A 20852-nucleotide genomic window follows, 5' to 3' on the forward strand; every position below is an offset into this window, starting at 1 on the left:
GGAAGGAATACAACTATTTGGAAAGCCAGCTGACCGAGAAGATGGCCGGCTAATGTCTCAAAATAACCATCTTATGAGGTCTGGATACCAGGTTCTTTTATAGAACAAAGACAAGGAGTTGAGGAAACAAAGTAAAAAGGCCATTAATCTTGCAATTATCTCCTAGAATGTCAAGCCTCAGGCAGGAATGTGTTAATTTTTTCCTTCCTGCCATCCACAGGTGGACAGAATCCTGAACAATGACACTTTTCATTTAACAGTCCAGCGGAGGAGCAGAATTCTATGAAGGAGGCCATTATGTATGATTGTAATAACAAAAGCAACAAAAAGCCAGTCAAAGAACAGTTCCAACATGGTCAGAAGTGCTTTTTCCCTGCAACTACGTGACCACTCGGCCTAATTTTAGGACCAGTTCAGATGTCATCTCCTCCAGAAATGCTTCCGTCACTCTTCATTTCAGTTCAGTTCAGTTCGGTAGCTCAGTTGTGTCCACCTCTTTGCGACCCCATGAATCGCAGCACGCCAGGCCTCCCTGTTCATCACCAACTCCCGGAGTTCACTCAGACTCACGTCCATCGAGTCAGTGATGCCATCCAGCCAATTTCATCCTCTGTCGTCCCCTTCTCCTCCTGCCCCCAATCCCTACCAGCATCAGAGTCTCTTCCAATGAGTCAACTCTTCCCATGAGGTGGCTAAAGTACTGGAGTTTCAGCTTTAGCATCATTCCTTCCAAAGAACACCCAGAACTGATCTCCTTTAGAATGGACTGGTTGGATCTCCTTGAAGCCCAAGGGACTCTCAGGAGTCTTCTCCAACACTACAGTTCAAAAGCATCAATTCTTCAGCGCTCAGCCTTCTTCACAGTCCAACTCTCACATCCATACATGACTACTGGAAAAAACATAGCCTTGACTAGATGGATCTTTGTTGGCAAACTAATGTCTCTGCTTTTGAATATGCTATCTAGGTTGGTCATAACTTCCCTTCCAAGGAGTAAGTGTCTTTTAATTTCATGGCTGCAGTCACCATCTGCAGTGATTTTAGAGCCCCAAAAAATAAAGTCTGACATTGTTTCCACTGTTTCCCCATCTATTTCCCATGAAGTGATGGGACCAGATGCCATGATCTTCGTTTTCTGAATGTTGAACTTTAAGCCAACTTTTTCACTCTCCACTTTCACTTTCATCAAGAGGCTTTTTAGTTCCTCTTCACTTTCTGCCATAAGGGTGGTATCATCTGCATATCTGAGGTGATTGATATTTCTCCCGGCAATCTTGATTCCAGCCTGTGTTTCTTCCAGTCCAGTGTTTCTCATGATGAATTCTGCATATAAGTTAAATAAGCAGGGTGACAATATACAGTCTTGACATACTCCTTTTCCTATTTGCAACCAGTCTGTTCCATGTCCAGTTTTAACTGTTGCTTCCTGACCTGCATACAGATTTCTCAAGAGGCAGATCAGGTGGTCTGGTATTCCCATCTCTTTCAGAATTTTCCAGTCTATTGTGATCCACACAGTCAAAGGCTTTGGCATAGTCAATAAAGCAGAAATAGATGTTTTTCTGGAACTCTCTTGCTTTTCCCATGATCCAACTGATGTTGGCAATTTGATCTCTGGTTCCTCTGCCTTTTCTTAAACCAGCTTGAACATCAGGAAGTTCACGGTTCACATATTGCTGAAGCCTGGCTTGGAGAATTTTGAGCATTACTTTACTAGCGTGTGAGATGAGTGCAATTGTGCTGTAGTTTGAGCATTCTTTGGCATTGCCTTTCTTTGGGATTGGAATGAAAACTGCCCTTTTCCAGTCCTGTGGCCACTGCTGAGTTTTCCAAATTTGCTGGCATATTGAGTGCAGCACTTTCACAGCATCATCTTTCAGGATTTGAAATAGCTCCACTGGAATTCCATCACCTCCACTACCTTTGTTCGTAGTGATGCTTTCTAAGGCCCACTTGACTTCACATTCCAGGAGGTTTGGCTCTAGGTCAGTGATCACACCATTGTTATTAGCTGGGTTGTGAAGATCTTTTTCGTACAGTTTTTCTGTGTATCCTTGCCTCCTCTTCTTAATATCTTCTGCTTCTGTTAGGTCCATACCATTTCTGTCCTTTATCGAGCCCATCTTTGCATAAAATGTTCCCTTGGTATCTCTAATTTTCTTGAAGAGATCTCTAGTCTTTCCCATTCTGTTGTTTTCCTCTATTTCTTTGCATTGATCACTGAGGAAGGCTTTCTTTTCTCTTGCTATTCTTTGGAACTCTGCATTCAGATGCTTATATCTTTCCTTTTCTCCTTTGCTCTTCGCTTCTCTTCTTTTCACAGCTATTTGTAAGGCCTCTCCAGTGCCCCCAAACCCTTCAAGGGCTTCAGCAAAGCACTTTTAACAGCAAGGAGAGGGAGGGGCAGGGTTAGTTGTTGCAAATTTCTTGGTGTCAGAATCCTTTGTTCTTGCAGCAGGCCATGTTCCTATAAACTTCCAACAAGAAAATTGTTCTCTGTTCTGCAACTTTTTATCTCTATATGAGTGGACCCTTAAAGGTCAGAGCACTGAAAATGGAGTATCATGTATAGTTCAGGCTATAAGCAACATTCTTTTATAAAAGGTGCAAAGCCAGCATGACAAATCACAGGTAACAGAACACATCTAATATGGAGTCAGATTTGTTCTTCCCTATTACAGTCTCTTTCAGGTAACAGGGACAAGGGGATCAGAACACCTTTATTTAGTTGATATGAATATTTTTGTGAGTAAAGATATTGTAGAACTGGACTCCTTTTCAGATTTTCCAAGGATGTAAGTCATATATCAGAATACTCTACTGGTCTTTACTCCAACGCTCTGCCTCCATGGACAACTCAGTCACTCTTATCTCTATCTACTGTTTATATTGCTCTCACTACCTCTAAATAACTAGTCTCACTTTCTCTTGGCTTCATATTTCTATTTACTTAAGTCTTGCAAAGCTTCATGTTTCTTTGGTTCCTCTAGAGAATTTTTACCTTGGTCTCACCATTTTAAACCACAGGAAAAAAAGATTAAGTTAAATTTAATTAAATTTCTTATCTTGTACATAGATACCAATTAATACTGAGAATTTCCACTTAGCAAATTTATTCTAACAAGTCATGAGCACTATTTGGAGAAGGAAGCAGTACCCAACCACTTGAGTTATGGTGAGGGAAGTAGAGACAAGTGGTAAAAAGCAAACATAAAAGATAATTCTGGTGGCTTTGATCAGATTGTCTAATCACCATTGCCTCTTTAGCATACAGACATACATGATATGACTCATTCTAACTAATATCAGTACATTCCATTATTTTTTCAGTATTGTTGCCCTACTACTGAATAATAGCTCTCATTTGCTTGGCATCCCATTAACACAAAGCAGAGTTCAAAATATGGCCAATTACTCTTTAGATAACCCTTTTAAAAAGCACGATATTACCATTTCAAGAGCTCTAATCAGGGTTGTTGATTTTGTTGTGTAGTCATTAAATCGTGTCCAACTCTTTCTACGACCCCATGGACTATAGCCCACCAGGCTCCTCTGTCCATGGGATTCTCCAGGCAAGAATACTGGAGTGGGTTGCCATTTCTTCCTCAAGGGGATCATCACAACCTAGGGATTGAATCCATACCTCCTGAATTGCAGGCAGATTCTTTACCACTGAGCCACCAGTGGTAAAGCTATGAAACAATTATTTTTGTAAGATCAAAATCACTAGTCAAAAGCATCACTCCACTGAGTAGGAGTGATAAAACATTATGGGAGATTTAGATTCAAACTGGAGGCTTAAGGATCTGAGGAAGTTAAGGACCTCTTACAACCAACTCACCTTTAAATAGGAGAAGAAAGAGGAATAAACTAAGAAAATTTCTCTCTCAAACTAACCATGAAACAAAATTTTCAAACACTTGAAGAAATGTAATGGTAAGAAATTCAAATTGATACAGAATTATGTACTCAGTATTCCTGATAAAATGTATGTTATGGAGTAGCCTGACAGGGATTTCAAAATAAATATGTTTAAGATATAAATGAGGGACAACCATAGATTAAAAGTGATCAATACAATAAGCAACAGTATGGATTCATCTCACAGACACAATGGTGAACAACAACAAAAAAGCCACATAAAAGAGTATATAATGTACGATTACAATTATAAAAATGCAAAAACGTAAAATACAAAACATCAATTATAATACTAATAATCATAGTTAAGTTCCAGATGATTATTAAAATAATGAGAGCTCTAGAAACTGAGTAAACAAAGCTGACTTGTTCTCTGCTCCCATTATAGTTAAGCACATCAATACCAAAGTGAAAAACAGCTTAGTAATAGAAACGTAGTACTCTTTATTTTTGAAATAAACACGAGCAAACCAGCAAACAGGAACAGAGCCATCCTATCTAGAACTAGCCCCTAAATTACTGAAGGTTTGAGCCTTTTTTTTCCCTTGAAAGATACTAATGCCCTTGTAAAAACAAATCTGTTCCTTAATTCTGCAATGTATTTTTGAAGATATACAGCTCTTCAAAATATATACAGCATAATCACATGAAGAGACTGATATATTTGTTTGTTATTTTTTTTAAATTACTAACAGCACCCTGGTATATTTATGGTTTTATTTATTCTAATGATTGCTGTGTTTCTTTTTTTTTGTTTGTTTGTTGAGGGAATGGAAGGATGGTGATCAGTTCTTTTAATAGCTGGACTTTATTTTTTATTTATTTCTATCTTTTTGTCTCTAGAGACAGGGTGCCAAGAGCTGGGAAGCTAGGGCAGGGTTTATAAACTTTGTGAAACATTTGAGGAATTGGTAGGAACAGAATTAGCATATGGGAGTAGATGTGAACCATCTATGGAGGAAATAGCAGGAAATAAATCATGAAAGTGACAGGCTCAAATGTGTCAGTCTAGGTTACCTGGACCACAGGTTTCACGTGGTAGCAGAAAGGCAATAATGTAGGAAAGATCATATTATCACCTCAGATACCATGCTACCACTAGTGCTGTTCAGTAAAAAGAGCATTGATATACACCATGACTAATATTCAGCTGCACACACTTATGTAAGTAACCTTAGAGGTCTTTTGTGATGAATATTTTCCAGGTTGAAAGCGTCCTTAGAGGGCAGTATGCAACATGTAAGGAGCTTCAATACACAATACATAATTTCTACATCTTTTTCTCCTGCTATATTTCTTAATGAAATAAAAAGGCGTACCATACTTAGTGTTGTTTTCTTTTTTCTCAGAAACCATGCAAACTGCAATGGACGTATGAGGAGTGAATATTTTGGTTCACAGTGTGTCAGTATGCCTTGTTTCCACAATGTGCTTTAAAAGTTCACTCTGAGATGAATAGCTTCTGTAAGTTTCAAAGTTAAAATAGTAAAAAGGGACATTTCTCTGTGTCACGTATAGGAATTGAATATAAAAAAATCTGTTAGCAAACCACCTGAGATAATAGATGCACTCTTGCCTGGAAAATCCCATGGATGGAGGAGCCTGGTAGGCTGCAGTCCATGGGGTTGCGAAGAGTCGGACACAACTGAGCGACTTCACTTTCACTTTTCACTTTCATGCATTGGAGAAGGAAATGGCAACCCACTCCAGTGTTCTTGCCTGGAGAATCCCAGGGATGGGGGAGCCTGGTGGCTGCCGTCTATGGGGTCACACAGTCGGACACAACTGAAGTGACTTAGCAGCAGCAGCAGCAGCAGTGATCTTGTACAGAATTTATCTGCCCACCACCTGCCTCTCTTGTGGGAATGGATTACTCTTGCACTTATTCCCCATAGAGTTAAATTAAAATTTGTTATGTTTCCTGATGTGGATAAGTATCCATCTGTGGGCCTGATTACCACCATTATTATGTGTTATTAACCAATGTGAAAATTATCAAGTTACATAATGATAGCAGTCAGTTAGCACCACTTGCCTTCATATCCTTACTTGAAACTTGTTTCCTGCAAATGAAGAGTTTAAAATTTGAACTGGTCTTCTAAGTAAAATAAATAAAATTTTTTGGTGTATGTTTCAAATGTTACTTACATTATTAATATTATATGTAACATATTACATATAATACTATTATTAAATTGTTTATTTTTCTAAAGCCTCCATCAAATGTGAATAATGATCATTGATTTACTATGGAAAGAAATACAGTTGCCTAGGATGATAATGGCTCTAGAAACCAGATTTGGCTAGCCTTGAGGGTAATTAAAAGAGTGATCCGTTCAGAATTTCAATTTCAGGCTTTCTCACTGAGTACATTATAAAGATGTACCCCAGGAAACCTTAAGGAAGTAATGAGGCTTTCATTTCCATATGCCAAATTACTTTTTTTCTAGTGTACTTATTATCAGCCATGAGCTAATTTTTTGGCTCACTCAAAAAAGAGAAGACCCCAAACAACATTTTCCAAAAAAAGGCACAGGAAAAAGTCAGTGCTGATGGGAATTTGCTGCCAGAGTATTTTTTCATGCTTGCCATGTTTCTATAGGACCATCTGTGGGCAATCATGCAAATGGAAAATAGGTATGTGCTGAAGAGAATCCATCTTCAAAAGTGATATGACATTGTCTATCCACACTATGTATAACTCTACCAACGTCAAGGCTATTTGGTATATCAAAGATTGGAAAACACATTTCGAATTATCTTATTTCATAGTATCTTCAAATTGCTCATTTAAACTGAAGTTCACCAGATCTCTCCAGCTGGATGTATTGAAATTCTTATTTTTAGAACAGGATTCTAAAATAAGAAGATCTAGTTTTGAAATGCTTTGGCCTGCACATGCTGTAGATCCAGATGGTAGAGCTAACAGCTAGTAAGGACATCTTATAAATTCGAATGGTGTCAAGGCTGGAACTACATCATACTCACTATGTCATCTTCCTTTTTGTCAGTACATGATTACATGCTCCTGGGTTCCCTTTCACTCTAATACTGGTGATGTTTTATAAACTAACCCGCATTGCCATTTTATTTTCAGGAGCTGGAACTACTTTATATGGATTGGAATATTGTTTCTTAGGGAGACAAGTTTTGATGGTAGACCATCCAAATATGACAAGGAGTCTCTGCCATTTCATATACGAAGCAAATTCTGATTAATAGATCTCTGGTGGCACCAGGCCACAGAGTTAATATCAGGCATCTCCGATTATGTCTGCAAAGTGTGCAAGTTAGTAAAAGTTGATCCAAAATTTTAAAGCTTCATGAAATAGACTTTTGAGCACTCTGTGATGAGTGGAAAATTATTTCTACGATCACATTTTCTAAAAGAGTCAGATTATACAGAAAATGATGAAACTAAATATGTATAGAACTATTTCAGCTGAACGTCTAAGATGGGCATGATAACCAAATTAGGATCACCAATATAGAGAATGTATTTTCTTTATTTGAAAGGGAAAATAAATATAGAGCTCTCAGAAAAAATGTTCTCTATTTTTATTCCCAAATTTATTTTGGTTTTGATCAAGTTTGGAATAAATGAACTTAAAAGAAACAAATAAAACTTCCACTCCTAAATTCACTCTGTACCCAAGAAAATCCATTATTTGAGCTTATAAGTGGATTAAATGGGTAGCAAGGCATCTTTAAAGTCTAAAAGACCTCAGTTAGTCTATATATTATTGTTACTGCTCAGTCTCTAAGTTGTGGTCTCTTTGTGACCCAATGGACTGTAGCCTTCCAGGCTCCTCTGTCTATGGGATTTCCCAGGCAAGAACACTGGAGTGGGTTGTCATTTCCTTCACCAGGGCATCTTCCTAATTCAGGGATACAACCCACATCTCCTGCATTGGCAGGCAGATTCTTACTGCTAAGCCACCAGAAAATTATATAAAATACATATTACATTACTAGAGTCATGAACCTGTCAAAAACACTGCAAAACTTGATTTCATAAACCAGGATAGACTTCACCTTAAGAAACATTTATAAAATCAGACTTCCCTGGTGGTTCAGTGTTGAGAATACATCTGCCAATGTTGAAGACATGGATTCTATCCCTGGCCCAGGAAGATCGCATATGCCAAGGGGCAACTAAGCCCCTGCATCGCAGCTACTGAGCCCCATTGCCCTAGAGCCCCTGCTCTGCAGCAAGAGAAGCCACCACAGCGAGAAGCTGGCGCACCTCAGCAAGGTGCGGACCCCCTTGCTGCAACTAGAAAAAGCCAGCACAGAGCAACGAAGAGTCAGCACACTAAAAAATAAATTTAAAAAAGAAGTATTTATAAAATAAATATATTTAAATATAAAGTATATATTACCCCTTTCGAATAATTTGTGATTGTACATTCTCTTAATATTGAGAACATGTTTTACCTTAGATAGAAGTTAAATTTAGAAAATAAGAATACTATTTTATCACTTTATTTGGCATCTTTTTCTAATTTTAAGTACTTTAGTCACTGTAATCAGTCATTGTCAAGCGAAGCAACACCTCATTTGATATAAAGAAGTCAATTATGGAAGCTGTAAAAGTTGCAGTGGAGTAAATTGTAGCAGATTATTGAGAAAGTTTATACAAGGAAAACAACTGGTAGTAAAATTGATCAATAAACATAATATATGGAATGGAAAAGAAAAAAATCTCTTGATCAGTATTTATCACTAACATGCAAATGTAATCCCAATTTCAAGGCTTTCATACAATTACATTTCAATCAAGTTGTATGGGAATAGAATGACTGTTTGCTTATTAAGGCATTATTCATGTTAATCACCATTAACAAAGGGAAGAACAAAATTTGATTCTATCTACTACACTAACAGGCTTCCAAAGTGGCACAACAGTAAAAAAAAAATCTGCCTGCTGATGCAGGAACCACAGATTTGATGTAAGTAAGGAATCTACATGAGCTACAGCCCATGGGATCGCAGAGTCGGACACAACTGAGCACACGTACATACTACACTAAATATTTCACATCTGCTAACTTATTTAATTTTCTCAACACTATCATAAAATGTCACGTCAGTTTTTCAGATTAAAAAAAAAAAGAACTAACAGATTTAGAAACCAAAGAGCGTACTGGAAACAAGTGGCACTAAAACAAATTCAGGTCATTTTTGTCTAGTATTAAAATACAACCTAAGCTTTCTACACTAAAAGTTGGCAAGGTTGTGCATGCTCAGTTGTGCAACCCCATGGACTGTAGCCAGCCAGGCTCCTCTGTCTGTGGAATTTTCCAGGGAGCAATATTGGAGTGTGTTGCCATTTCTTACTCCAGTGGATCTTCAGGACCCAGGGATGGAATGCACATGTCTTGCTTCTCTTGCATTGACAGGCAGATTCTCTACTACTCTACCACCTGGAAAACCCTAAATTAAAAATTTGTTGTCTACAAAAAAGCAGAAGACATAGCCTTTGACCTTGAGACAATATTCTAGCAAGTGAAATAAAACTACCAACAAATATCCACAACTGAACTTAACAAATAATATAAGCATGCATGCTTAGTCATTTCAGTAGTGTCCAACACTTTTTGACCATATGCACTGGAGCCCAGTAGGCTCCTCAGTCTATGGGATTGTCCAGGTAAGAATACTGGAGTGGGTAGCCAATCCCTTCTCTGGGGGATCTTCCTGACCCAGGGATTGAACCCATGTCTCCTGCATTGCAGGCAGATTTTTTACTGACTGAGCCACCAGGGAAACCTGAATGACATAAGACTTTATATAAAATAACCATATTCCTCATATCAGGGCTTCCCAAGTGGCACTAGTGGTAAAGACCCTGCCTGCCAATGCAGGAGACATAAGAGATGTGGGCTTGACCCCTGGGTTAGAAAGATCCCCTGGAGTAGGAAATGGCAACCCACTCCAGTATTCTCATCTGGAGATCCCATGGACAGAGGAACCTGGCAGGCTAGAACCATAGGGCCACAAAGAGTTGGACACAACTGAAGCGAATTAGCACCCACGCACATTCAGCATATCATGGAAGTGTCCACAATATTCTATGGCATCAGAGAAAAATGAAACAAAAATCTACAAAAGGTATCAAAAAAGTCGTGATGGCATAAATCAACATAGGCAGTTAAGTACCAAACATCAGCAGAAATGACAAGTTTGTAAGCAGGCCACAAATAAAAGGAATTTGAGTAAGGTGATAATGTACTTAAATGTACTATGTGCCATATAGTGGAGTTTAACTTTTCTTGTAAGCATTGCAACATTATTGAAATATGTTAGAGAGTAGTAACATAATATTGCTGTTTTATAATAAGAGTCTGGCAATGATATCAAACTTGCATTTGAGGGACTTAAAATGAAGACCAAGCTATTGAAAGATTCTACGTAAAAAAGAATGAGAACATCTTCTATGGCAGTGAAGATGAAATGATTTAAAAGATATTTAGGAAAATAAAATCAATAAGATTTGACTATACAGGATGACAGAAAAAAACTCTGAATTTATTGGAAAGTTTTTGTTTTAAAAATGGGTTGAAATATTTCAAATAGACTAAAAAACACCAAAGTTTTATTTTGTGCTTTCTGCTACAGATACTTTGATGCATGCAACCCATGAAGGCATTTTAAAATAAATTAGAATCAGAGCATGATTTTTGTCATAAAATCAGATATCAATTCTAAGATAGGTTAATTGGTAATGAGGATGGAATAATAGAGAGCATGGAAAACAAGTCCTCACTGTCACCAACATATGTGGAAAAAGTAAATTACCTTCTTTGGACCTCAATTTCAGTGATTACATGTGGGAAGATTAAGGAAAATGTCATTAAATTCTCTTTCAGTTCTTAACCACGTGTACTCTATTTTTAAAGTATTGTTCTGCATTTAAATTTTTAAAATTTTATTAATTCATTTATTGGCTATGCTGGGTCTTCATTGCTGCGTGTATGCTTTCTCTAGTTGTGACAGGGGGTGCTATTCTCTGGTTGCAATGTGCAGGCTTCCCCTTGCCACGGCTTCTCTTGTTGCAGATCACAGACTCAGGCAGGGACTAAGTAGTTATGGCACGTGTAATCTTCCTTGACTAGGGATTGAACTCATGTCCCCTTCGAGTTCTTGGTAGGTGGATTCTTAACCACTAGATTACCAGGGAAGTTCCACTGGTACTATTCTTAAAATAACACTCTCTGGTTGTGAAGGCATGTGAGTGAAGACAATTATTCCTGCATCATTAAATTAGCAGTAACCATCCCACAGAAAAAGAAATGCAAGAAGGCAAAGTGGTTGCCTAAGGAGGCCTTACAAGTAGCTGAGAAAGGAAGAAAAGCAAAAGGCAAAGAAGAATGGGAAAGATATACCCAACTGAATGCACAGTTCCAAAAGAGAGCAAGGAGAGATAAGAAAGCCTTCTTAAGTGAACCATGCAAAGAAATAGAGGAAAACAACAGAATGGGACAGACTGCTGCTGCTGCTAAGTCGCTTCAGTCGTGTCCGACTCTGTGCAACCCCATAGACGGCAGCCCACCGGGCTTCCCCGTCCCTGGGACTCTCCAGGCAAGAACACTGGAGTGGGTTGCCATTTCCTTCTCCAGTTCGTGAAAGTGAAAAGTGAAAGTGAAGTCGCTCAGTCGTGTCCGACTCTAGCAACGCCACGGACTGCAGCCCACCAGGCTCCTCTGTCCACGGGATTTTCTAGGCAAAAGTACTGGAGTGGGGTGCCATTGCCTTCTCCATGGGACAGACTAGAGATCTCTTAAAGAATATTGGAGATAGCAAGGGAGCATTTCATGCAAAGATGGGCACAATAAAGGACAGAAACAGCAAGGACCCAACAGAAGCAGAAGAGAATAAGAATGGGTGTCAAGAATACACGGAAGAACTGTACAACAAAGGTCTTAATGACCCAGATAAACATGATAGTGTGGTCACTTACCTAGAACCAGGCATCCTGGAGGGTGAAGTCAAGTGGGCCTTAGGAAGAACTGCTGTTGAACATGGCTAGTGGAGGTGATGGAATTCCAGCTGAGCTATGTAAAATCCTAAAAGATATGCTGTTAAAGGGCTGCAGTCCACTTTAGAAAACTCAGCAGTGGCTGCAGGACTGGAAAAGGTCTGTTTTCATTTCCATCCCAAAGAAGAGCAATGGCAGAAAATGTTCAAACTACCATATGTTTGTACTCATTTCACATGCTAGGAAGTTAATGCTCAAAATCCTTCAGCCTAGGCTTCAGCAGCATGTGAACCAAGAAATTCCAGATATATGAGCTGAATTTAGAAAAGGCAGAGGGACCAGAGATCAAAATGTCAACATCTACTGGAACATATAAAAAGGAAGGGAATTCCAGAAAAATACCTACTTCTGCTTCATTGACTTTGCTAAAGGCTTTGATTGTTTGGATCACAATAAACTGAAAAATTCTTGAAGAGTGGGACTATCAGACCACCTTACCTATCTCCTGAGAAACCTATATGCAGGTCAGGAAGCAACGGTTAGAAATGCGCATGGAACAACAGACTGGTTCACAATTGGGAAAGGAGTATATCAAGGATGTATATTGTCACCCTACTTATTTAACTTATATGCAGAGTGCATCATGGGAATTGCTGGGCTGTTTGAATCCCAAGCTGGGATCAAGATAATTAGGGTAAATACCAATAACCTCAGATATGCAGGTGATACCATGGTAATGCAGAAAGTGAAGGGGAAATTAAGAGCCTCTTGATAAGGGTGAAAGAGGAGAGTGAAAAAGCTGGCATAAAGCTCAACATTCAAAAAACCAAGATCATGGCATCTGGTCCCATCACTTCATGCAAATAGATGGGGAAAAAGTAGACGCAGTGAGGGATTTTATTTTCTTGTGCTCCAAAATCACTGCAGATGGTGACTGCAGCCATGAAATTAAAAGACATTTGCTCCTTGGATGAGAAACTATGACAAACCTAGAAAGGTTATTAAAAAGCAGAAACATCACTTTGGCAACAAAGGTCCATATTCAAAGCCATGGTTTTTTCAGTAGTCATGTATGGATGTGAGAGCTGGAACAGAAAGAAGGCTAAGCACTGAAGAATTGATGCTTTTGAATTGTGGTGCTAGAGAAGACTCTAGTGAGTCCCCTGGAGAGCAAGGAGATCAAACCAGTCAATCATAAAGGAAATCAACATTGAGTATTCATTGGCAAGACTGATGCTGAAGCTGAAACTCCAATACTTTGGCCAGTTGATGTGAAGAGCTAACTCATTGGAAAAGACCCTGATTCTGGGAAAGATTGAGGGCAGGAGGACAAAGGGGCAACAGAGGATGAGATGATTGATTGACATCATTGACACAATGGAAATGAGTTTGAGCAAACTCCAGGAGATAGTTAAGGACAGGGAAGCCCGATGTGCTGCAGTTCATGGAATCATAAAGAGTTGGACATGACTTTGTGAGTGAACAATAACAAATAATAAACATTTGAGTTTGTTTAAGATGGTGGAATATATAAATTAAAAATTAAGACTCCCTTAAGTAATTCATTTTCATTATCTGCAAAGGCCAAAACAGTTCAATAGTTTGATTATTTGTTTCAAAGGGTTTCATAATCAAATAAGTTAATGCATGTAAAAGTGCTTTGAAAAGAAGAAACGTATTAACATCAGACAGTTTCTTTTTAGATACAACTGTTGTGTAAAAGACTCTTATGGTAACAAAGACTGGACTTACATTCAGTATTTATTCAACAATATTTATTAAGTATCTGCAGCCACTATCTTAGGTATTGACTTAAAATTAAAAAAAAAAAAAATACCAGATTCTTATTTCCAGGTGTTTTAATTCCAGATGGGACAGTCAGACAGAATTCAAAATATCGACTAGTGATAAGATCTGTAATTAAAATGTAGTAGTAGTGTTTTGTCTTAGGGACTGAGAAACAGCTCTACAGATGTAGTCAAGAAAGACCTTTGAGGTTGGAGCCAAAACTTGTATAAGAAGGAGAGTATCATATAATAAAGACAAAGAAGTAAGCAGGATCTGGACTATGTAAAGCCAGAGAAAATTAGGAACTGAGACTTCATTCTCGGCAGTTTTGGGTAGAAAAGCAAATATCTTAGTTTCCATTTAAAGTGATTTTATTACTGTTCCATTATGAAGAATATAGAAGGATAGTATTGAAAGCAGAAAAGAGTTAATTTATAGATATTAAATATATAATATATATCTAGATGTACATTATTTATTATATATTATTTTATATATTATTGAATATATTTAATATATATTAAATATATAATATACTTATTTATATTTATATATATTATATTCATATATTTATATTTATAAATAATATATATTATATATTATATACACAATAATTTGTATATATTAAATAATAAACATATTAAATATAATTAAATATACTAAATTATATATTAAATAATGTTCTTCTAACAAAAATATATTTAATATATTTTAATATAGATATCTATAGATATATGTATATATATATTATTTAACATATAGATATTAAATAATGGTGATTGGGTCTAGGTTCAGTTCAGTTCAGTCGCTCAGTCATGTCCGACTCTTTGCGACTCCATGAATAGCAGCACACCAAGCCTCCCTGTCCATCAAAAACTCCCGGAGTTCACTCAAACTCATGCCTATCGAGTCGGTGATGCCATCCAGCCATCTCATCCTCTGTCATCCCCTTCTCCTCCTGCCCCCAATCCCTACCAGCATCAGGGTCTTTTCCAATGAGTCAGCTCTTTGCATGAGGTGGCCAAAGTATTGGAGTTTCAGCTTCACCATCAGTCCTTCCAATGAACACCCAGGACTGATGTCCTTTAGGATGGACTGGTTGGATCTCCTTGCAGTCCAAGGGACTCTCAAGAATCTTCAACATCATAGTCCAAAAGCATCAATTCTTTGGCGCTCAGCTTTCTTCACAGTCCAACTCTCACATCCATACATGACCACTGGAAAAACCACAGCCTTGACTAGACGGACCTTTGTTGGTAAAGTAATATCTCTGCTTTTGAATATGCTGTCTAGTTTGGTCATAACTTTCCCTCCAAGGAGTAAGTGTCTTTTAATTTCATGTCTGCAATCACCATCTGCAGTGATTTTGGAGCCCCCAAAAATAAAGTCTGACACTGTTTCCACTGTTTCCCCATCTATTTCCCATGAAGTGGTGGGACCAGATGCCATGATCTTCGTTTTTTGAATGTTGAGCTTTAAGCCAATTTTTTCACTCTCCTCTTTCACTTTCATCAAGAGGCTTTTTATTTCCTCTTCACTTTCTGCCATAAGGGTGATGTCATCTGCATATCTGAGGTTATTTATATTTCTCCCGGCAATCTTGATTCCAGTTTGTGCTTCTTCCAGCCCAGTGTTTCTTATGATGTACTCTGCATATAAGTTAAATACGCAGGGTGACAATACACAGCCTTTATGTACTCCTTTTCCCAGGGTCTAGGGTAGTTGGACTTAAAACAGAGGGAAGAGAACAGATTTAGGATGGGTTTTAGAGGTATTTAAAATTTACAATTACAGGACTGGCTGACAGTTTAGAGGTTGAAGTAGGGCAGAGAGAGAAAGAAACAAAGATTATCTCATATGTAGCTTCTTAGTAAATAACTTTTGCATGAATGAATGAATTTTAGATCTGAGTACTGGGAGTATCAAAGAATTTGCTAGGTTGACAGAGAAATGGGCATTTAAAAGCAGCATACAAGGAGGTAGGAGGGAGGCTCAAGAGGGAGGAGATATACATATACCTACAGCTGATTCATGTTGATGTATGGCAAAAACCAACACAATATTGTACAGCAATTATCCTCCAATTAAAAATAAATAAATAAGTAAGTAAGTAGTGTAAACTAAGATTTGCCCCTCTTCTTCATATATGTCCCGTTAATACCTTAACTCCCTAGCTAGCTGAAGATTCACCCTGGAGTTGGATTATTGTATTTTCTCAAACAGTAAGTGAGCATTTTCTCTCTGAATGGGTAGTGGGCAAGCCAGAAGTACTGACTCCATTTTCACTGTAATCTTCAGGTCACTGTGACTTTCAGCCTTCATATTCGCTAAGCACTTATAAAGAATGACTCAGTTTTTACTTCTAATATACACTAATATATAACATATATTAGAATATATTAGGGTCTGCATTGTAAAATATCTTAAATTAGCATTGGAAGGTGAGTGATTAGGGTTCCAAAATAATGCCTTCTCTAAGTAGAACCAAGCAGATTGAATTTTCCTAACAAAATTTAGAATATCAGTGAACTACATATAAAAAATAAACTTTTTCATTAAAGGAAACATAGTATGAAGGCATTTAATGTTCTTCTAATAAAATAATTGACGGCATTTATAAAAAGATTTACAAATGTCTCTCTTTGAGATATGAAGTTGAAGGATTTGAGAAATTGAATTGACCCAACATTTCTCACTTTAGGAATGGGCTGGTGATTTCATAGTTTCCTAATTTCTTGAAATTTTAGAATAAAAATTTGAGATATGAATGATTGTAAAGGGCATTTACATGATCTATCTGCATTTATTTGGATTGTTTAGAAAATATGCAATTCATATGTCAAGTTGAAATGGAATCAGGCTGTTCTAGTATATTAGAGATAGCCTGAGATTCTCTAAACTAGTCCTGTCCAATAGAAATTTAAGATAAGCCACACATGTAATTTTAAATTATCTGGTATCCATATTAATATAAGTAAAAAAGAAACAAATTAAATTAATATAAAAATATATTTACTTAGCTAATACAGCCAAAATATTATTACTTCAATATGAAACCAGTATTGAAAATTGTTGAGATCTTTTACAGTCTTTTTTTGAAGGGGTAACTTAAAAGTTCAAAATCAGGCATGAATTTTATATTTACAGTACATCTCTGTTGGAACTAGTCACATTTTAAGTGCTCAGTAGCCATAAATGGCTAGTGACCATTACACTGGAATCCATATTTAAGAAATGAAGGACATAAGATTTTAGCTGCACTAATAATTTGGCACAGATCTTTACAATTTAACTTGCATATCTCACTCATGTAATGTTGGGTTTATGAGTAATAACGGTTGACTTTTTTTTTTAAGTCTACTTCTGAGCATTTATCACATGCCAAACACTGTTGCAAGCCCTTCACAGTTATTAATTCACCTAATCATTATAACAATAAAGAAAGTATTCTTTTCTCTATTACACTGATGAGGAAACCAAAGCATGAAAAGGTTAAAACTTGACCAAAGATACCAGCGAAAAAGGAAGGATTTAAACTCAGGGTCTGCATCCGTTTTTTTTTTTTTCTTGACCATGACAGTTTTCTGGCAGAGGGTAAAATAAATTACTCCATTTTGTAGTTGAAAGCAAAGTACAGAAAAATACTGTCAGTCAAAGGCAGTTACGTGCCTAATATTTTCATCAATAATAATGCTTGTTGTACTCAAATGAACTCTTGAAATAATGTTGCTCTAGAGAGCAGAAAGCATCTTTTACAGCAAATCAACTGCATTTCTGGCAAAATATGTTGTTATGGGCTTATGTCTGGCACCCCTTCCAGACAAGTTTCAGGATATTTCACGTTCACTTCCCGACATTTCAAGTTGGTGTATTTCTTCTTGCCTATTGCTTTTGTTTTGATTTTTGTTTGCTTGCTTTGATATTTTCATAGGAAAATGGTGGATTTGTATTTCTCTATAGTTCAGGAATTTTATTAAGCATCTCAGTTAATAAAATGTCTACATATTTACTTCAATTGTCTTGTCTTTGTTACAGAATGCTGATATGAATGGGGCTATCTTTGAAATACAAAGAAATAACCAATCAATGTCCACCAAAATTAGCATTGCCAAACTATTTATAAGCATTTTTAGGAGAAATTTGATAGATCAGAGACATATCTTACAAATTGATGAATACCTAATCAATGTCATTATAAAAGAAGCTGATCACACATAGACAAAATTAAAATGGATACATCATGAGTCACACCTATATATTTTGGACACTACAAAGGTCAAAGTATTGGTGCCAAATACAGGAATGTCCTTTCTTGTGCATTCCATCCACTTAAATCATTTAGGAATTGAAGTCGGGATTCTCTTTGTCAGATAAATGCCATAAGATATTGCTTATGAAAATGAAAGTGTTAGTCTCTCCGTCACGTCCAACTCTTTGGGACCCCATGAACCATAACCCACCAGGCTCCTCTATCCATGGAATTCTCCAGGCAAGAATACTGGAATGGATAACCATTCCCTTCTCCAGGGGATCTTCTGGCCCAGGGATTGAACCTGGGGCTTCTGCATTTCAGGTAGATTCTTTACCCTCTGTGCCACTTACGTGGATTCTAAAAACTACAACAAACTATTGAATATAACATAAAATAAGCAGAATCACAGACACAGAGGACAAACTGGTGGTTACTGGGGAGGAGAAGGGGCTATGTAGGGGTTGGGGAGTAGGAGGTACAAACACTACTAGGTGTAAGATAGGTCACAGGATGCATTGTACAACATGGGAACTCTTAAAAATTATATAGAAAATTTAAAAAAATCCTTTCTCTTTCCCTGAGAAAAGACAAGATGCATTCCTGTTAAAAGCTACATCATACAAAGTCTGTTCAACTTAGCCTGTCAATTTTCCTTTCCCAAATAAGATTAAAGGTCATGCAGGTTGGACAAGTTATGATTACCCATGTTTTGCTATGATCCCTTACCTACTCACTGCTGACCATTTATCAGGCACTTCCCTTACTTCCTGAAATAATGGCTCTGATGACCCTCTGCTCCTCATCACACAACCTTCTACCCTAAGACCCCAGATTGAAAGAAACCAAAGGCATGTGCTGAAGAGATGACAGCTATTGTGGATCATGCTCACTGTAATGCAATGATGCCCCCTGATCCTTTGACATCTTAAGTCAAAGGATGTTTAATATAATTTCTTTATTTTAGAGAGAATCTGGACTGTCCTCTCTACCACAATGCTTCAAATATGCCTCAGGTCACCACAATTAACAAAAAGCATTTTTTCCTCTGGTTTTAACTTGAAAAATAAAACGATAATAATTATTTGCCTCAAGTTTTCATGTTAAGAGTCAAGCAAATATTGATTTCTTTTAAAAGTGGCTGCACAGATGCAAGTAATTTTCCTGATTATTTCACAGCATACCAGCTTTGGATGCAGAAACACAACCCTTGTGTCAGCAGACTAATGATATGCATTCTGAAAACACTTCTCTAGGAAGTATCGTGACTTTACAGCCACAAATGAATTTCATTTCCCTGTTGTGGCTTCTGCAATTCTTGTTCTTGCAAGGCTGTATTTTACAAAACAAAAATGGCCTATATTTGGTTTAAAAAAAAATGCTCATTACCAATGCTGAACAGCAGATCAAACATTGTTAATTGAATAATGCTGTCATTACTTTCTTTTAGCCTTAAAGTGTTTCACGTTTAACTCCTTCTCTTCCTACTAGTAATGGTGGCTCAGACAGTAAAACATCTGCTTGCAATGCAGGAGACCTGGGTTCAATCTCTGGGTGGGAAAGATTCCCTTGAAAAGGGAATGGCTACCCACTCCAGTATTTTTGGCTGAAGAATCCCATGGACAGAGGAGCCTGGCAGGCTACAGTCCATGGGGTTGCAAAGAGCTAGACACAACTGAGCGATTAACACTCCTATTCTATGTCCTGAATAACATAAGTTCAACTTATATGAAAAATAAACCCTAATTTAAACCTGAACTGAAATGTCAACTTATATAGAAAACGAGTAGAGAGCAAACTCTAGGTTAGTTTTGATTATCTTAGAAATACAGTTTCTAATAGTTCCCTATAGGCTTAGATCTTAGAGATTCTATTTGAAAATTTTAAATCTTCAACTCTGCCAGGAAGGCTATATTTAAAAGACTATAATTGAGCTTCTTAAATATTTTAATTGTGACAGTTTCTTAAACATTATTGTAAGAGTTACTTAAATAAAACACAGAAAAGATTTTATTGTTATTCTTGTCTTAATAAAATAACACAAGTAAAGTCTAGCTTCAATTCTATCATTTTCCCTGATTAGAAACATGCAGTCACTCTCCAGTTACCTATAGAATAAAATGTTAATCCTCTCAACTGTATTTAAGTCTCCCATACTGTGACTAGACCTAAGCTACCTGTCTTATCTCTCTGTTACATTCCCTACTCCCTAGTCAATCTTACTCTTAAAAATATTCAGAAATAAGATTAAAGAGCTTCTCTTGATAACCTATGTCCATGTTAAGCACTCTTATCTTACTCTAATTTCTTTCTGCTGTATCACCTCATAGCTAAAATGCTCTATAAAAATTCTGCTTTCATTCAAGACAGGGTGAGCTGTCTTGAAGAAAGTAGACTATATCAATTTCATTAACATGCCAAAGTTGCCCAAAAGTGCAATATTACTATTCCATAGAGAATTCCCCACACATACACAATGCTTATACCTTCATAATGGACTCCATTTTGAAAATATTATTATTTCTAAGGTAGCCTCCTTTTTTCCCTCTTCACTCCAGCTCCCAATCACTGTTACACTTATCAAGGTGTGCTTATATTAATCCTTCCATCACATGAAACCCTGTGGGAGATGTTAGACTGACTGAGGATTTTTCAGTGGTTGAGTTTTTACACTAATAGGTTAAGTACCTTGACAATAATATTCTTAAACTATGGCTGTAACAACTAAAAAAAAATAAACAACATTCTTTCCTATGTAGAATGATATATCTTCCTTTAACTACTTTAAAACCTGTAAAGTTATATTATGTACTCTTACCTTGGAATACGTCCTCACCTCATAATTACTGTTTACTACATAACTCACTGGCCAGAATAATCTGTGATCCTTCTCAATTGGTTGGGATTGTGTTA

This window comes from Bos taurus, chromosome 20 (assembly GCF_002263795.3).
Source record: "Bos taurus isolate L1 Dominette 01449 registration number 42190680 breed Hereford chromosome 20, ARS-UCD2.0, whole genome shotgun sequence".
Lineage (NCBI taxonomy): Eukaryota > Metazoa > Chordata > Mammalia > Artiodactyla > Bovidae > Bos > Bos taurus.